This window comes from Corvus kubaryi, unplaced genomic scaffold (genome assembly GCF_017639235.1).
Source record: "Corvus kubaryi isolate FWS band 111438036 unplaced genomic scaffold, C.kubaryi_AGA036_p1.0 37308, whole genome shotgun sequence".
Lineage (NCBI taxonomy): Eukaryota > Metazoa > Chordata > Aves > Passeriformes > Corvidae > Corvus > Corvus kubaryi.
In genome coordinates, this window is record NW_024581096.1 from 11,736,720 (window position 1) to 11,755,595 (window position 18,876).

At 37.8% G+C, this 18,876-nt stretch overlaps 1 protein-coding gene and 1 long non-coding RNA gene across 4 annotated transcripts in view; one reads left to right on the forward strand and one right to left on the reverse strand.

The window, feature by feature from the left end:
* The window catches only part of SLC1A3 (solute carrier family 1 member 3), a 62,846-nt gene extending 62,452 nt beyond the window's left edge, over positions 1 to 394 (reverse strand). Inside the window, exon 1 of the mRNA XM_042028483.1 lies at positions 228 to 394. The gene's annotated coding sequence lies outside the window, so the exon portion shown is untranslated. The remainder of the gene's footprint in view (positions 1 to 227) is intronic.
* The window catches only part of LOC121664864, a 90,050-nt gene that overhangs the window by 51,243 nt on the left and 19,931 nt on the right, over positions 1 to 18,876 (forward strand). The window lies entirely within an intron of this gene.

Sequence of the window (18,876 nt, forward strand, 5' to 3'; positions counted from 1 at the left end):
AAAAAAAAAAAAAAAAAAAAAAAGGAAAAAAAAATGAGATCGTTCACAGTGCCTTTCTTTCCAGGATGTTTAATGCAGCTAATCTGTCCTGTGCAATTTACATCAAGATCAAGAAAGAATATGGGTGCAGCCCAAAGGATCATTACATTAATTAAGACACAAAGGCAGAGAGTGAAAAATGAACACTTCGCACTTAAACCCGCACGGGAAGGACAGGATGGACTCACCTCTTCGGACCTTCCGTACTTTTAGCGTACTTTTAGGAGCGCGGTGGATAAAGCGGGGGCTTCCCGGCGGAGACCACGGAGCTGAGGAGCGGAGCGAGCGCCAGGGAGAAAACTGACATCTGCATGTGCTCTGGAATACGGCAACTTACTATCATTGTAACTTAAGGAAAGGGGAGGAGACTGCGAGCCCGGCTCTGGGAAAAAAAAAAAAAAGACAAAACCAACCCACCCCAAACCACACATCGGCAGAGAGGCGAGAGCGGGGCTTCTGGAATATTGATTAGTCTTGGCGCAGTGAAAGCAGGGTCACTTTCTTTGTTTTTCCCTTTAGACCACTTTCACGCTTTGTCAGTTCAGCTTCGTTAGAAATGCAAAATCAGGATCCGGGAAGAATTGAAGGATCGCACACACACAGACAGGGGAGGCTGGAGCGCTTCTTTATTAGGCATTCCAGACTGGACATCCGAAAAGCCTGAACATAATTATATAACACTATCCCTGTGCTTTTATAAATAAGTGATAAAATATCTGAGCATGCTGCTTTGTTCTAAAAATGGGCACGGTGTGAAGCTATCGCGTATTTTCTAATTCTTAAAGACACCTATTCAAGATCTACTCTTCCCAGGGTGGGGAACCAGACCTATCTTCCAGAAGCAACTGGAGCATTATCAAGGAAAGAGTTTTCTCTCTAACATGATCAGTTACAATTCTTTGTATGTTTCTTGTAGATATTCAAAATACATAGTAAAACTTGCCTCTTGTTTGGCAATTTAAACTCACTGATAGCAAGTCGCGTTCCACCTGTTTCAATAGCAAAGAATGAATGAATGAATGAATGAATGAATGAATGAAAAGTGTAAAATATACACTTTTGAGAAACAAGTGGCTTTCAGTTTTTCTAGCATTTCAAAGTATGCATTATTGAAAAGGAATTTGCTGATGGGAGTCAGGGGAATTCCCAAAGAACTTTCCTTTTTAGAAGAACACTTTCATTTTAAACATTGGTAAAGTCAGCTTAAAATATTCCATAATTGTATTTCAGTGCATCTTCCATGGGATTTAAAGTATTTTCTTGTAAGACAAATATTGTAAATTGAAAATTATATAAACTTATCCTAAATATATAATTCATCTATATATATTAATCTGTAAAGATTTGTTTATAGATTATGTTTAAATTCTTTCCAGAGAAGTCATTTTAGGTATACAGGGAAAAGAGTTATGTACTAGACACACAAAGAATAGTTAGGTACAAAGAAAATTAACAGCAGATTTGCTTCCACACAGTCAGTGTAGATGGTTTTGCTAAAGTGTTTTCCAGTTTGAATGTGCGTCAAATAATGAAGTATAATGTAGAGAAAAATAATATAACAGTCATTTCAAATTTCCTTATGATTAATGTAGGTTTGAGATTGATCTGTGTACCATAGAATCTTGATCTTTGATATCTAACTTAAGAGAGGAAACATCTAAATTAACTTATTAATTGACTTTAAAAATGAAGAAAAAATGTTGACAGCGTGTGTTGCAAAGACAGAAACACATGCTGTATTTTCTTGCACCTTGTATTTTCTGGCATCTTAAATGTCTATCTCATTTTTATTTTTTGTGGTGCAGTTTTTAAATACTTTCACCATTTTTTCTGTAGATGGGGACTGACCTTTTAACTAACCTTTGGCCTCTAGCAATCTGCTCGTTTGATCTTTCTTTTTGGAGTATGTCTTGCCTTCTGCAAAACCTCCCAGATAGTTCTGCCCTCTGCTCATATGAATAGTAATGATCCACTTGACTTAATGGGACAGGGTCAGGCCCCAAGTGAGGTGATCCAAAAGTATGTCATCATTTAATGCTTTCATTAATACTGGAGTCAATGGGAAATGAGGATAATCCTGTGAGAGAATTAGCTATTCAGTGAGACAAAATGAAAATAAACAACAATCAGTAGGACAACTCAGCTTAACCTCAGCAGTGATACTATACTATCTCTAAGAGAATAACAGATATTAATACACAGCTCGTAGAAAAACAAAATATTAAGAGCTTTTATGGCAATATGTTAAAATTTTTCTGTCTTTTTTCCTCTCTCCTTTGTTTTCTGATATTCATTTATTTTATTGATTTCAACTTCCAAGAGTATTATCCCTTATATTATAAAACATCATGTATTTTAGATACCCCTGGATAGCAAAAATAAAGAGTCAAATAAGTTCAAAGCATGGTGGCACCCTGCAAGACATGCCATGTAATTCAAATGTACTGGAATTTCCTTAATAGATACAATAGATTTAACAGGTTTAGTATGCAGCATTTAATAGTAGGACAAATTTTAAATGTTATTGGCTATGTTCTTCTACCTGTAGCATTTTCAGCAGTGTTAGTTTCTAAGAAGACCAATTTAGAAATTAGACACATTGTAGACTTTAGTTTGGATTAGCCAAGGCAAAGAATATACAAAAACATTGTTAAGTTTCGTAGACTAACACGAAGTACCAGCCGTAAGTGCAAACGCCAATTTTAAGTAGATGAAATAATCTCTACGTGATTCAGGGTGGTACTTTTTTTCCATAAAAATTGACAAGGAGTGACCTAAGGCCTGGATGAGCCTGTCTGTGTTGACATACTAGCTCAGCACACTAATGCGTGCTTTGGGTTCCAGTTTCAGCCCTTCTTTGATAATGCCTGAGGTGGCTTGCAAAGCAGCGAAGTGCAAGTATAGGGCAAGGACTGGCTATGACTTGAACTTCATCCTCCCAAGCAGTGTGGATTCAGCCAGCTGAAATCATGTGTTGTGGCAAACCCAAGCCCCGTTTGGTTGTGCCCGACAAAGTCAGTCAGTAGATGTACTTTGCACAGTATCTGAGTGCCTTTGTGAGATAAGTAAAGGTATTAGAGTGGAAGCTGCTGTTCCAACACAAAGTATTGTTATTTCCAGCTGACAAGAGCTATCAAACAAAAACCCAGGGAAGCCAGCTGTAGCAAATGCAAAAAGTGGAAATGAAGCAACAAATCCTTTAATTTCCCAGATAGCAATAAATGTGGAATACAACTGCATGGATCCCAGCTGAAATAAACTTTACCATTCAAAGTAACACAGGTTTCACATTAATAAGCCAGCACTATAAATTAATATTGGCTTAAAATCTGAAGTGTTGGACTTTTAGTTGGAAGCTCAGAGAAATATTGTTGATAACACAGTGGTAAAACTGGAATAAAATTCTTGTGAAAGAATATGTTTATTCATGATAAATGGCCTGTCAGTATGTCCCCAGACTTCAATTAAGTTGAACAAAATAAGAAAATATATGACTCCCTTTCAAGCTCCAATCCATCTTAGAACTCTTTATTACGATTATACACTGTTGTATCAGTGAAGAAGCTGACTCTCTAAGAGGTTGAATTTAATCCATACGAGTTAGCAAATATTTGGCAGAACTAAGCCTTAGGCTCCTGAGTATTTCCACAGGACTATGGCATGGTTTTCTTTCTGAGGTACTTGGTTGGCTTTTTTGAGCATGCTGAGTAGGAGAAATTGAGGTTTAGAGTTTTCTTCTTTTCAAATATCAGAGGGGAATTTGATTTTGGCCAGCCAAGCATGAAAAATGTACTGTATTTTCTATTAAGATTTGATGTACAGAAAGCTATTACATGGCTTTATTGAAGACATTGTACTGTGATTTATATACCTGCATGTGCATTACATTCATCAAAAAGGACACAGGCTATGTTCAGTTAGCAAGTATGAAGAACTGCAGGAAAAGATCTGCAGATCCATAGCTGGTTCTGAGCATGACGTTTGCAGAATCTGCACAGTAGGAGTGTTACACTGAATTGCTTCTAACATTGTTTTGTGCCCCAAACACTTTTTAGTGCTTAGACTGTATGACCTGGTTTTGTTTCTACTAAAGGAATCCAGTTCACACCTTTTAAGACCACTCCAGGGAATGCATCAAGCATGTCTTGGTCATTTTTAGAGGAAGCTTCCTCTACTGGTCATGCTGAACTTCAGTTTATCTTTGATATGTTGCAAACCACTGGGCAAGATCATCTACACAAAAAAAAAAAAAAAAAAAGTGTTAAGATGTTCTGTTGATGGTAAGGATTAAATTATTTCAGAAAATGCTAGTATTCCATCACAAGAACACTTCAAAGGCAAAGTTTTTTGTGTAAGATTAGGATGAATGACTTGTAGTACAGGCCAATCTAACCAGCAGGACTTTGATTTTTCAGGGATCTTTTTCTGTGTTTCTATTTAGTGTCCCATTACAGTCTTAACACTGCTCACTCAAGCCAGCCAACAAATCCTCTTGGTCATTTTTATTCGTACATTTCAAGGTCTTGTGCCGTGAGAATAAATGTGATTTTACGCTTTTGAGCTCTGTCAGTAGTCAGTCGGAAGCTACAAACAAAAAAGACGGCATTCCTTTTCTGCTCTGTGAAAATTCCCAGCAGAGAAACATGAAGCTTTAGTATCTCTACCCAGCATCATGGGCTGTCTGGGCCTTAACACACACTGTATGTCTGACTGCAGCTGAATAGACAACCTTGTTTCCTTTCAACACAGGGAGTCAGATCAGCACTCACTCTTGGGAGGAGGGGGAAGGGAAATGAAGTTATACCAGCAGAGGATGTGGCTCATGAACTTTTCCCCTAACTGTCTTATTGAGGATGTGAATGTCTGTATGTACACTGGGGCGATTCTCACTGAAGAATAGGCAAGGTTGTCTAGGAAGGATTGGGGATAGGATAGGACTGTGTCATTGTAAGAAATCTAATGGGATCTCGTCGTTAGCTAATAGCATTTCAGATGCAAAAGGCTCTACAGTAGGCTTCACTGGCTTTTCCACAGCCAGTGGCAATCACTTGAAAGGGTGTTGAGGGAGAGGCAGGTTCATTTGAAAAGTTAATACAGTATTGTGGCTAGTTACAGCATTGGAGCCAGAAATTTGCTGCTCCCTGTCACTCAGGTCCCTCTTAGTTTCCTCCTCCCGATTTCTTTTTTTTTAAAAAAACCTTTTCTCTGATCAGCTGCTAAACTTTGGTAGCTTGTGAATCGACAGAGCTACTGAGAGTGCCCTGGGGAAGCTCTGGCAGAGAGCACGCACTGCCATGGGTACTTTAAATCATGACCTCCAATCCTTGCCTGTCATGGTAGCAACAGAACAGTGATCCCACATGGGTCCTGATTTGGGATAAGAGCACCATTTGTGGGTGTCCCACTGGCTGAACGGTTTTCTGTCTTAATTCCCAGACCTGTTGTTGAAGAAGATCCATTTCTTGGGTCTTGTGTTGTTGGATATTCTTTAAACAAGGTACAGGCTTATCACTTGCACATGTGCTAGCCTGTACAACAGATTGGTCTCCGATTATTTTTTCCTTTTCCACTGCTTTCTTTTTTTCTTGACATGACTTCCTTACAAAGAAAAGGCAGATAGGTTAGAAACAACACTAAAGAGGAATGGACATTCCTGAATTAGAATATGGTATTATCTGCATGAAGCACTTTTCATATAAAATACTGCTTTTCATTTGACATCTTTGTCCGTAGCTATTTTTATAACAAAACAGTGATTTATCAGCTGTTTAATACATCCTAGTTTGTTGTTAGCATAGCAAGTAAGATAAATACAGAGAAAACCACTCATTTGTATGAAGTACATTTAAGGAAACAAATTTATCTGGAGCAGTAAGCTAACGTGACTTTTTAAATAGACATTTACTACTATGGACCAGAATTACTGCAATCAAGACTCACAAAAATCTTTTGTAAAAATAATTATAATTTAAAGGCACACAGCTCAAAGTTGCTGCTATAATAATGACTATAATAGCAACTGTTTAGCATTTGGACATTTTTTTGGCAGGAGGGTTTTGCATTGTTTATTGTGAGAAAGAAACAGGCTCTGAGAAAAACATGCAAATTTTCAGCAGAGGAAAAAGCAGCATCAGGTTTGCAAAACAGAGTGGCAGAAAGTCTATTTTGCTTCTATGTCTTTAGTTCACATAGGCTAGGATGATTTAAAGTAAATAGGTTATTTTGGAGGATCTCTGTTTAATACACATGGAAGATCTCAAAATATCTGTTTCATAGTATCCCTGGCATCCAGACAGTCAGGCTGTGTGGTGGTCAGCATTTATTTTCTTGCTGTGTTTTTCATTCTGAAATTCCATTCCCTGTTGGGATCCAGAGCTCACAGAACTCATTGCTAATCAGCAATTTGCTTAAAACAAGAATTGTCTTTTAATATTTATTACTCATTGTTCTTCTTGAAATGTGATCAAATGCCTGTCATCATATATATAGAAAAATTAAGGATTAGATAATTAGATTGTGAACAATTTAGTAGATTAAGATTGTGAACAAGTATGTTTCAAAGGAAAGATGGGATATCACTGGTGTGATATATTACCTCAATTTGTTCTGTCAGCACTCATTTCTTCACTCAGCTTCTGAAAGGATATGGCTATTATTGTTGTACAAAAGAAATTCAGATCATTGTAATGAAAAATTAATTACAATAATGAAAAAAGATACACTGAGTCCACATTTTAATGCTGTCTTTCTGTAACAAGACGAAGGGTTGATACACTGTAGATTGCTTTTATTTCGATTTGCGTGTCATACAATGAAAGCTTTTCTGACATATATTGTAAATGCATCTATAGAAAGAAAACAAAGAGTAGTCCTTTCATTCAAACCAGAAATTGTTAAAAGGAAGATGTAAATCAAATATCTCTCCCATAATATGGCATCCTATCCCTCATTTACAGATTCACTACACATTACGCATCAGATTTGTTTTCATGCTGTCACTTAGTCCACCCATACTGTTCCTTTCTGAACTTGTATGCCAATACATATTAATTTAATGTCCTTGTCTCCCCTTGCCCTCTTTTCCTTGGTAAAGCAACTACTCTCCATGCTTTCACAGGTTCACTGCTCTTCTTCTCCCTTTACTTCCACTAACTCTATCTCCACTTTTACTCTTTACTCCACCACTTGTTTCCTTTGAGTTAGAGAAAAATGGCTCAGGACAGGTCTTGTCTTCATTTGAATCAATGAATCCAGGTTTTGAGGGAAGGTTAGACCTTGGCCCTACTTGATTCTTAGACGCCTATTCCATTCCTTATTTTATGAGCTTTTTGTAGTCTGTAATACTCCTTTTCTCTCTGGTCTCTCATGTTACTTTTTTTGTCCTGCCATCTTGTTCTTTTTCTTTGGTTCACTGTATCTTCTTTTTCTCCTTTAGTTTTCACTTGTGTTCTTCTTATACCAGCTCTCAGTGGTTTGGGAAGCAGGACTGAAGGTCTTGCTCATACTGACATGGATTCATGGACAAGTTTGTATCATCAGCATGTAGCCTGGGATGTCTCTACAGACAGTGGATATGCACTCACACAGCTGCATGCTGAAAACTGGCTAGTGAGAAACCTCTCCCTCCTCCGACTAAACAGTGATAGAGGCTATGGACAGTGGAACAGATTTCCTTTTTTAAACTGCAAGGGTGTCAATTCTTCCCTTCCAAACAGGGACATCTCTTCCGCCTACAAACTACATGCAAAAAGGATTTTAATTAATTTGTTAAACCAAAGGGAATGTCGGAATGAACAGCCAGATACCTTTCAAAACAAAAACATTTAGGCCAAAATAAGGGGAAATAAGAGACAATGAGTTCGAAATGCTGCTTTATACAAGTCTTTCACATGGCTCCAAAAATGTCTGTGTTTCTTCCAGTTATGTCTACCACCTAGTGTTAACTTCAGAATGGTGATGTATTGGGTGCTTTGCTCAGCCACTCTGTGAATGGCTCCCATTCACCAGAAGTCTCAGCTCACTCCATATGCCGGCAAAACTCCCAGTGAGGACAATGCGAGTCCAGGTCCCCTGACTCACATTTTGCTCAGGCAAAACCCCCATTGTCCAGTGATTGCTTTGCTCAATGAGCAGTGATTCAGAAGTGCTGAATAGGAGCCCAGTCAGCTGTGCTTTTATATTATTTTCCTGATGATTCATTAATTCTGTAAAATCATTATAAATTTCTTTGTAGAATTACTCAGTAATTTTGGTTTAGGCTAAATGTTAAAAACATATCACCTATGAGAAGAGGGCACTCTGGGAAAAGTATCACTAAACCAGGATTTTTTCTGAGATCTGAATACTTCTTATAAATTATTTGTAATTCCTGACTTCCTCTGGGCCCAGCAATATGAGAGCATTGAAGTCTTTGATCAGGTTCCTGAAAAATTATTACAGAGCGACTTCCAGTGATTCAATGACACAAAATAGGAGAATAAAATGAGAGATGAGTGAAATGAGATGATCGCATTCAATTGCTTTTGTCATGCTCTATTCAAACAGTTTAAAACAAGTTATGAGAACTTTTTAAAATCACAAGCTATTAAACCCTACAGTGGTTCAGTAACAAATGAGACTCAGAACTCCTGTTTGCACAAAAAACATAATCAGTTGAAGTCTTGTTTGATTGTAGGAATAACATTTTACTTTGATGGACCTATGTGAATACCATGAAAATCAAATATGCTTTGTCTCAGATTAAAATTTTTGGGTTTCTATTTCCTCTATATTATCAGGGATGTGTGAGGAGCTTCATTCCTTTCTTTCCTGATGCCTAAGGGCTTTCTTGATGTAGTATAAAATAAGTGTAAAATGCTACTAATTTCACTTCCCCCTAATTTCACTGCTGTGAATTGTACAACAATGTACTACAGAATTATGCTTTAAATAGATATGTAGCATAACCCTCAATGTATTTTTGATTTTCATTATCAGAAACCCCAGGAAACCTCTCTCACTGTGAGTCCCATCTTCCACAGACAAGTCCCTGCTCTGTAAAATGTGGACCAGTGATCCAGAAAGTACAGCTCTCTGCCCATCACAGAACTTTTCCTCATTCACATTAAAAATATTTAGCAGATATTTATTAAAAGCCCCTCAAAGCCTCAAAAAAGCCAGTGTAGTGCAGAGGTCATGAATCACACTGTTTGTGTTTCAGAGGAATGTATTAATAGAGAATGTATTAAATAGGAATATCTAGATAATCCTGGAAATCCATTTTGCCCCGTAATCCAAGATGGATGCCATCTAGGTACCCAATTTCCATCACCTGTAGCTTTGCTTTCACTTGGATTTTTGTACGAGAACAGTTAAGACATAGTATTCATATAGAATATTTCAACACTCTTCATCCTGCTTCATAAACTCTCTGCTGATGATTCTTTTCATTGGAGTATTTTTACTTATTTTAACAGCTTTTTGAGGTGCTTTTTTTTACCCCAGATGTAATCTTTTCCTACTAGACTCTTGTAGTTGATGCAGTTTAATGCTCACAGGCCTTCTTCCCATCCCAAATACTGTTTTCCTCAAGTTTCTTCAAGTAAACAAAAACTAAGCTTGCAAATATCCATACAAGTTTGAAAAGTAAAAATAAACTCAGAATTTTTTTTTCGACTGTGTCAGACTGTTTTCTGAACTTTTTCCTCTGAAGCCACATGTAAAAGAACCTATCATGTTCCTTTTTATGAATCATCTCTGTGTTGAAGTTCTTAAATTATTCTCCTTTGCTATTATGTAGATTACTGTAAAAAAGTTGTCTCAGGAGGAGCGCCAGAAATCTTTTAGCATCCTCTTGAATTTTTTATTTTTCAAAAAAATTTACTACTAAACTGCTTTTCAGAGTCAGCTTTCAGCTCTGGTTTCCTAAGCACTGTTAGAGCAATTTACAGTCCTATTCATTGTCTGAGAGCTTCACATAAGGTCCCTGGAGGAGGAGCGAATTCAGTTCCTGCAGTAGGGCATCAGGTCGTGATAATATCCCCTCTCAGTCTCACCACCTCAGAACTATTCTCATCATTCTGGTACTTTCAACAGAGTATCATATAATAGGATACTCATACTTCACACCTAGATGAGGTCTTAGCACCCAGAATAAATAGCAATCTTCAAGCAGCAAGATGATTTTAGCCTCCTTTTCTTTCCTTTTTCCTTTTCCTTTTCCTTTTTCCTTTTCCTTTTCCTTTTCCTTTTCCTTTTCCTTTTCCTTTTCCTTTTCCTGTCCTTCTTTTCTTTCAAAATAAACATAACCTTTCAGTTATTTTTACATTTTTAATATGGATTCCACCAGATGCCAAATTAACTCTGAGTCAGAAGGTTCTGAGGTAATTCTTAATCATCATAAAAAATAGCAGAAATTGTCCATTCTTCTAGTAGAGAATAATCAACATATTTCTACACTCTAATGTTAAGGTCACTTGTAGATAAAAGTTTATTTTACTTGGCATTAGTATAAGTCAGCATCTTTGACTGTGTTGAAAGCTAGATGTTTTGAGAAGATCCTCCACTGTGGAGGAAAATTCTGCTAAGCAGGTGATTTCAGTCTTGTTCACAAGATATTCTTCAATCTGAGAAAACATGTTAAGGTATCCACTGATTTCTTTCGGCATTTCTTAAGCAAAGATCTTTCAAAATTACTTTTACCCTCATGAATATTCTGTAGGTGGCCATTTGATCACATTACTTGCCAGGAAAAGTCCTCAGAAGAAAGAACTTTCCTAAAATCTGTATTTGCCTTTTATGAGCCTGCAAAATCTAGTTTTGTTTTAAGACCTATATGTGGCTTTTGAATGAATCCTTGACCAACCAGTGAGATTACTGGAATAAAACCTGGGCTGCAAAGTCATCTACAAGTCATTTAGGAACTTCTCTATTTTAAAACTTCTCATTGCTTTGTAACTTGGACCAAATCACAAAAGGATCCAGCAAGCATCAGAGACAGGTGACAATAAAAGACAGGAAAGTTCAGCTGGTGGTAGAAATGTGGTCAGAGCTGAGAGAAGACAACTCTTTGGAAGAGCTGTGGTCTTTGCTGGTCTCAACCAGCACTTCAACTCAGCTGGCATAGGATATAAAATTATTTCCAGAGAACCAAAGATGGCTCTTCATGTTTACTTGCCCCTTCTTCCCACTATTAACAAATCAAAATTCCTGAATGAAACATCAGTGAAATCTGGATGCTGACATAGAGTGAGTGCAGTGTTGTGATTCTAAACCCTGACTTCAATATTTGAAGAACCTATATGTGTTAACCTTAAAACTACTCTTCTCATGCTAAGGTCTTTGAAGTCTTTCACTCTCTGGACAGGAATGTTAGTTCTACCACAGGGCAGAGAAAGCAGACACAGTTTTACTTGGAATTAATGAGAGCAGCCAGACCTGAGGAGGTTATGTACTGCCAATATTGCAATACTAATAATGTCCTTCTATTCCTGAATTTGTTCCAAAACAAACAATCAAAAAAGAGCGTTGCCCTTACTAACGTTGCTTTTTCCTTTTCTAACAATGTATGTAAGATCATTCCCTGACTTTTTTTCTATACTCAAGCATGTGAAAGTCAGTACTTGCACTCATTTTTGAATCACAGGAGCTCGGTGTAAACCACAAAACCAGTCAGCAATTACACAAAGAAAAAAGTTCTGGACTGATGGATTTGTAGCAGAAAAATCTTAAAAGGGATCATCAAAGAATAAATGCACTAGTACCACTTTTATATATTATTTCTCTGGTTTTACTGCCACTGTGGTTTACTCACTTAAGTTGACTTGATCATGACATTTGGAAAATGTTTCTTACAGTATTTTGAGGCTCTCAATGTAGCATTCTGTAGAATATTTGAACAAGAGTCTTGCAGACAGGAAAACATTAACTTCTCCCTCTAGGCACTCCTGCATTTTGACACTGTAAATTTTAATAAGAGTGAAACAAAATTGTTATTAGAAAGTTTAATATTGCAATACTTTTGCCAGAGATACTCTCACAACATTTTTGGAGAGACTGTTCAGAATAGCTACAGCACCACTTTTAAACTAGACATTCTCCTGAGTTCAGAAAAGCTTCCAAACCTCTCACTTCCAGCATGTTAATCCACCAATGATTATATTTCACACGTGAAACTTGAGGGAGAAATCTCTCAGTTGCATTTTTCAACCTCATTATTGTCATTCTGCCTTTCCTTTTTATGCTTGCTTCTCCCTTTTGTTCACAAATGTGGTAATGAGTGAAATCTTCTTGGTATGAATGTACAATGACTTTGCATAGTTAAAGTGGTTTTGTTTTCCTATTCTTCATTGTTTTCTTGATAAATCTGTGCTTTGATCTTGAAGCTGCCTTACCCCTGGCACAGCTCTCATTCTGGTGGTGCCTGTGGATTCTTTGTGAATGAAGAGTAAAATGTTGAGTTTCTAAACACATGAAAATGTGAGAGTTATGATTCAGATGAAGTATAGAAATTTTGCTGGTTTGTTTCCAGAAAAATGTGTATCCTCTAAGCAAAATCAGAGAAAAAAACATTATATATCACACAGCTTGCAGTAAGAGCTATGAATTTCTTCCCAGGGGTATTGTGAAGAAATTTCATGTAAGACCTAGGTGCAAATTAGCTGAAAGAGTGAAACTGGATTGAAACAGCAATCCCAGTATTTCTCATCATTATGATATCTTCTATCAAAGGTTAAAAACAGGACAATAAAAACAACTTTAGAAAAACATCTATTTTCCTCAGATCTGTTTCAAATTACATAACAATGAAAACAGACAATTCAAATTACTAGAATTTCTTTTGCCACACAGGTTTTATGTGAAATTCTATTCCTACAGAATGCAGCCTGCTCAGTGCAGGGAGCTGGTGACTGAGGGTTCAGGGAGAGCTGTTTTTCTGGAACACAGCGTTACGGGGGTATACTTTAGATATATTTTAATAACTATCAATGATTTCAGATACACCATAATGAGAAAATAAAAACTGAAAAGGCAGCAAGAAAAAAAAATTTAAACTAGATTTCTCCTTGTAGGATCTTTATACAAGTTGAGAAAAAATATTCCCATCAGATGTTGTGGGTTTAGAAATGCATAATTTTAGAGGGAAAAGGCAGTGGACCCCCAGAAAGATATTTTTATTCAGAGCATTTGCACTAGAATAATAAATACAGCATGTACCTATGGCATGATATGGTTGTGCTGCTTCTTGTTTTTCATTCCATATTTGTGTTTACAAGGGTTGATATGTTGGCTCAGCAGGAATCTTATGTTTGCCCTCTAGCCATATACACTCCTGGGTCATACAGGCAGACACACTGGGAGCTCCCTGGTACCCTGCCAAAAACCTCAATCCTGCAATCAAAAGCAATATTTTCTTCAGGGACAACAGGTAATTCAGTCTCTGGGTGTGTTTGGTTTGGTCCTAATGTGATGAGCAGTTTAGAAAACACTCTGTATTTGCATGGTGATTTTGTAACTCCATATGGGCAGCAGAGTCAGAATGCTCACAGGGGTTTGTGTTCCAGGTACTTACTGCCATGACTATGGCATCTGCAAATTCTGCATGTTCAAAAATCCACATTTGACTGTGTGTATTGGGATGTTTCGTTTCTGACTATCAGGCCAGATTATACTGGGCTGCAAACAACTACAGGGTCCTGTGTGTTGGTAAACTGTGCCCAGATTCGGCCACAGCTTCATTGTGCTGAGACTGACATACTGGGAGACTAAGGACAAGGAGTTCTTTTAAAAGAAATAGAGGAAATGTACCTTCATTTTTATATGGATTTAATGTCTGATGACAACTGTTGAAGAGCCTCAGCAGACCAATCATCAGCCTGATGATATCTTGTTGGGATGGCCTGATGATGAAGGGAGATAAAGCATCTCTTAGAATCCAGATAGCACCCAGGTCCCCAGGGCGGGTTGGGCCTTTTGTGTCTTTTAACCACAGAAAAGAGACACACTGTGCCCTGAAGCGCTTTCTGTCTGAAGACATAGGATAAAGTAGGTTGTACTAAACAAATCAGTTTGTTGGGGAATTGGGTCTGCTGTAACATTTGTATGGAATGCACTCTCTGTCTTTTCTTCTGAGTCTGGAGACTGGGGAGGAAGTACCTTTAAAAGGAATACAGGGACTGAAAACAGCCACAAAATCTTTATAGCTGGAAATTTGTCCGGGGGGGGGGGGAGGCCTTATGGAGGGTTTTGGTGGAAGATAAAGATATGTCTGGTTATTTATTGCAATTATAAGATGCAGGGTTTTCAAACCATGATTATCATGATAGAGGAAGTTTTAATTTTGTTTAGGATTTTGGTGATAAAAGGAAATGAGATACAAGATTCTTACAGCAACAGGTATTACTTACGGCGTCATTACTTTATCAATTTCAATTACTATAAATTAGCCTGGACATATGCTTTGAATTGTTAGAATTTATTATTTAAACTATACATACATGTAAGTTTCCCACTGAATCCCGTAAATTTGACTCAATTTGCCTGAAATATTTTAGGAGGTGCTTACAGGAAAGCTCTGCTGGCAGGAGAGAAAGCGTGGCAAACACTGCAAGGGGTGCACCAGTGAGTAGCCAAGGACGAATAGGAGTTGTAGCAGTGAGAGCTGGCACAGCTGCAAGCAGAAAGGACACACAGCCCATGTGTGCCCTAAAATACATTCTAGTACAAGCAGGTATCTCTAGTGGAGCATGCCAGCTCAGCCGAGAACATGTGGAAAAAGCAACAGCAAAAGACCAGAACAATCTCCTTGCCTGCCCAGTCGTACAAATGACATCGTTTGGCTCGAATGTAAACTGATCCTGTCTGTATGTCTTCCAGGCAGGGCTCAACATCTTCATATAGTCACACTGAGTAAAAAGCTGGGCAGATCTGGCTGGCATCTGTACTGTGCAGGAATTTACGATCATATGGCTGTACTGCTGGGGTTCAAAATTTATCTGCTTTCGGCATTCTGCTATGTTTAACAAACAGAACAGAGAACATTCCCTTACTGTTTTGTGGAGAGACAAATTTCAAGTGCAGTTTGCTAATATCTCTATAAGAGACTCAGGATTGGAGATAAATGGAGTGCTAATAATTTTTTTTTCAGTTTTTGGAATTTTTGATCTCTTCATTGTACTATGGAAAAAAGTACTTTTCTTCAGTACTTATGATATTGTAATTCATTTTTAGTAATAAAGATAATTTAATTTCCTTTTTGTTGGTTTCTGCTATGCAAACACAATAACTTTTACAGAATTTTATGATGGTGACTAACGAATAAATGTAACATGTTCTCATCTTTGTTAAGCTGTTACAGTTGAATGTCTTAATTCTTTTTTTTTTTTCACACTGCTGTGACTTTGGGACAGCTGCTGAGCATTTTTTGGTTCCATTGATAGGTTTGCACACCATCTCCACCTGCATTAGCCTCCAGGGCTGACTTTAAAATGCTTATAAAAGGCAATTAAGCAGACTGGGCATGTGAAAGCTTCAATAATAAACTCTGCTGACCTTTCTAGATGGTGCATCTTTGATCATTTTGATTTTCTCAACAGCTCTTTTTCTCAGGGTTGTTTTTTCTTGGCTCTTCTCTTGGCAGAACAGCTGCTTCTCTCTGGCCACTGGGTATGGCCTTATTTTATTTATTCTTGCCTTTAACTTTTGTAGGGCAGCCAGATACATGGGGATGGGTGTTATATAACAAATACAATAAATAAATAAAGCCCAATTTGCAACGTTTTTGCTGTCCACAGTGAAAGCAGTGGTCATGGAGAAAGGAGTTCATTTCACAAAAATGCCCTGTTTGATCCTGTTGGGGCAAATGGCTAAAAAAATGGGAGGGCAGTTTGAATAAAAAACTCGAAAGCTGAAAAGCAAAAAATTAACAGAAAATCAACTGGTTTAGGAACTGTTGCTAGACTTGTTGAGTGATTTTGTTAAAAAATAAATTTGAAGCATAGAATGTCTCTTTAGGCCAAACCAGTCCTTGAATTTACATTTAAATCCTTCCAAATTTAAAATGGTTGAAACTCAGGTTGCTGCTGGCACTGGCCACTGAGGACCATTGCCAGAGTCTTAGTGTACTGTGGAAAGTTGATTATGCAGAGCCAAAGGACTGATCAAGGATTCACGCACTGCAAGCAGTCACTGAGTTTATTTGAAACACTAGGATAGATTTTATAGTGTTTAGAACTTTAAAAGGGTTTGAAAGAGGAGGTCAGCAGGGTCTGTTTTTGCAGTAGGCTCTGGGGCTTGAGAAGAGGCCTTTGCTAGTGTTGCCAGACTTTCCAGATGCTTTTAAAGACTAAAGACTATTTCTTCCCAGCTTTCACCGCTACAATAATTCTCTTGCCCTTTCCCCTACCATTTCTCATTTTGCCCTTTCATTAGTTCCTCTTTCTTTCTTCCCATGTCATTACTTCTCCCTGTTCCTTCTCATTACATCTCTTCCCTTGAACCAGTTTTTCCTATTACGCTCTTCAGTCTTTGGGATCAAATACTGTTTGTATTATTTTTCCCTTAGGGAGTAAGAGCTAAGTTGCCATCTTGAGTGGAGAATGTCTCCTAAGGTGGATGATAAAGTATAAGAGATCCATGACTGTTTTGTTTGAAATCAGAGTAAGAAAGGCCTGATGATAAAATTTAAGTGTACAGTCCAAACAGAAGCTTTGTTGTTGCTGGCCTTGTAACTCAGCGTCAGTACCATAGGTACCTTTATCTCTGCTAGGAGCAGCATATTTTCACAAGATATGTTAGTGTGCCCTTGCAGAAGGCCAGCCACATTAACAAGATGACTTTTAGAGTGCAGCCAGTAGGTCAAAGGAGCCTATTATTCTCCTTTATTTGGCACTAGTTAAACCTCAGTCGGACTACAGTGTCAAGCCTTGCACTCCCAAGTGCAAGAAAGACATTGACATGCTGGAGAAGTCCAGCAGAGAGCTGTGAAGCTGATCATGGGGCTGGAGCACATGTGAGATGGGAGGAGAGAACTGGGGTGGTTCTGCCTTCAAAAGAGAAGGAAAAAAAGAGGCAGATCTTACTGCCCTCTTCAAGTATTTCCCATGTGGGAGGGGGTACAGAAGACAGACACAATCTCTTCTCAGAGGTACCCAGTGGAAGGACAGAGGGCAATGGACATAAATTGGAACAAGGGACTTCATATGAGATGGTTTTTTTAATGAGACGGTGATAGACTTTGAAATAGGGACCAGAGAGGTTGTGGACTCCCTATCACTGGAGATATTCAAAATTTTGCTGGATCTTGTGCAGCAAGGCCTTAAATCAAACAGATCTGTCATTGTGTTGATATATGTTTGTCTTGAGGGCATTACCTTGAAAGACATAACAGGTTGTAATTTGGGCAGCAGCATACTACAGATAAAGGGGGGGAATCAGAACTATTTTCAGCTGCCAAACTTATTGATATTTTCCTGAAGTGAAAGTAATGTTCTTTAAACATGGCCTGAGACGTGCATCATCACAAAGTAAACTCAAGGTCTCCTTCCAGTCTCTGTTATGAAATCCAGCAGGGCAGACTTAGGCATTAGGGTGTAGCACACAGGGGATGTATTTGTGCTGGAAGCGAATTTCTCACATAGCCACACAGTCCTTTTGGAAAGTGTAAAAAGTGACATAAGGAATACAGAGGCAAGGGTATTGCTGACACAGGGATAAAAAATACTTAGGTCTTGCAGGACACTGGTGCATTACTTCTTGCATTCCAGATGTCAAGATTACTGTAATTCAATCACTATTAATAGTATCTCTTCACCCAAACACAAGTATTTGATGAAGGAAAACAGTGAATCCGTTTGGATGTGAAGTCACAAAAGAAGAGGTTTGGGAGTACTACATGCAATTCATAAACATCAGAATTAGGCCCACATAATTAAAAATTTGTAAAGAGACAAATCCTAAATGTATACAAAATTGATGCTCTGAACAAGATCAGTTTCAACAGACTTTAATTAGAAGACTTTTGCTACTTTATTTCCCTTATGGTTACTGTAGAATATTTAGCTTTAGGAGACAGAATTAGAGAGAGTGTTCCATTCTGTTTTTGTAATTGTGTAAACTTACACTTTATTAGGGAACAACTTAGGAAAAATCTGGTTTTATGAATAAAAGTGGCTACAAAACTAGTCATGCCAGCTACAGGAATAATTTGGTGTTAAGATATCCTAGTGAAGTGGTCTAGAAGGAATTCAAATTACTGGGCAAATTTGGAGAAGATAAGAATGAGATCATTTACAACCACTTCTGTGCTGCATAAACCCTCAGGACAAATTCTTCTCTTCACTCAGAGTTTCCATCTCCAAGTAAATATTAGCTTCACTTTCTCTACTGCAGAGGACCCCTCTTTTTTTTTTTTCCCCCCTTTTTCTCCTCTTTTTTATTTTTTTATTTTTTTCTAAGGTCTTAGGCACAGGGATGAGTTGCTGTGGGTTCCAAGTGGCCTCAGGTGAGAGCTGCATAGCTGACAGTGCATCTGGAATGCAGAGCATGTCAAGTTTGGACAGGTAAATAATTTTGGTTTAAAACATTTGGTACTGCAGATGTTGCTTATCACAAATGAAAGCATTCAAGTTCTGCAAAAATTACACTTTGAGTGCCTGATTTTGATCTTCTTTTGATTTTGCCAAAGATGGGGACTAAGAACAAAAGAGTTCTTTTGAATGAAAGATGAAAAAAAGAAAACAGGGCTTATTTAATTAAGGTTTGAAATTTATTTCTACTCTGCTTCATCTTGTTCTGAAGGGGTAAAATAAGAAATTGTAGCAGCTGTGACTTCAGTATCTGCATAACATGATTAAAGCATTA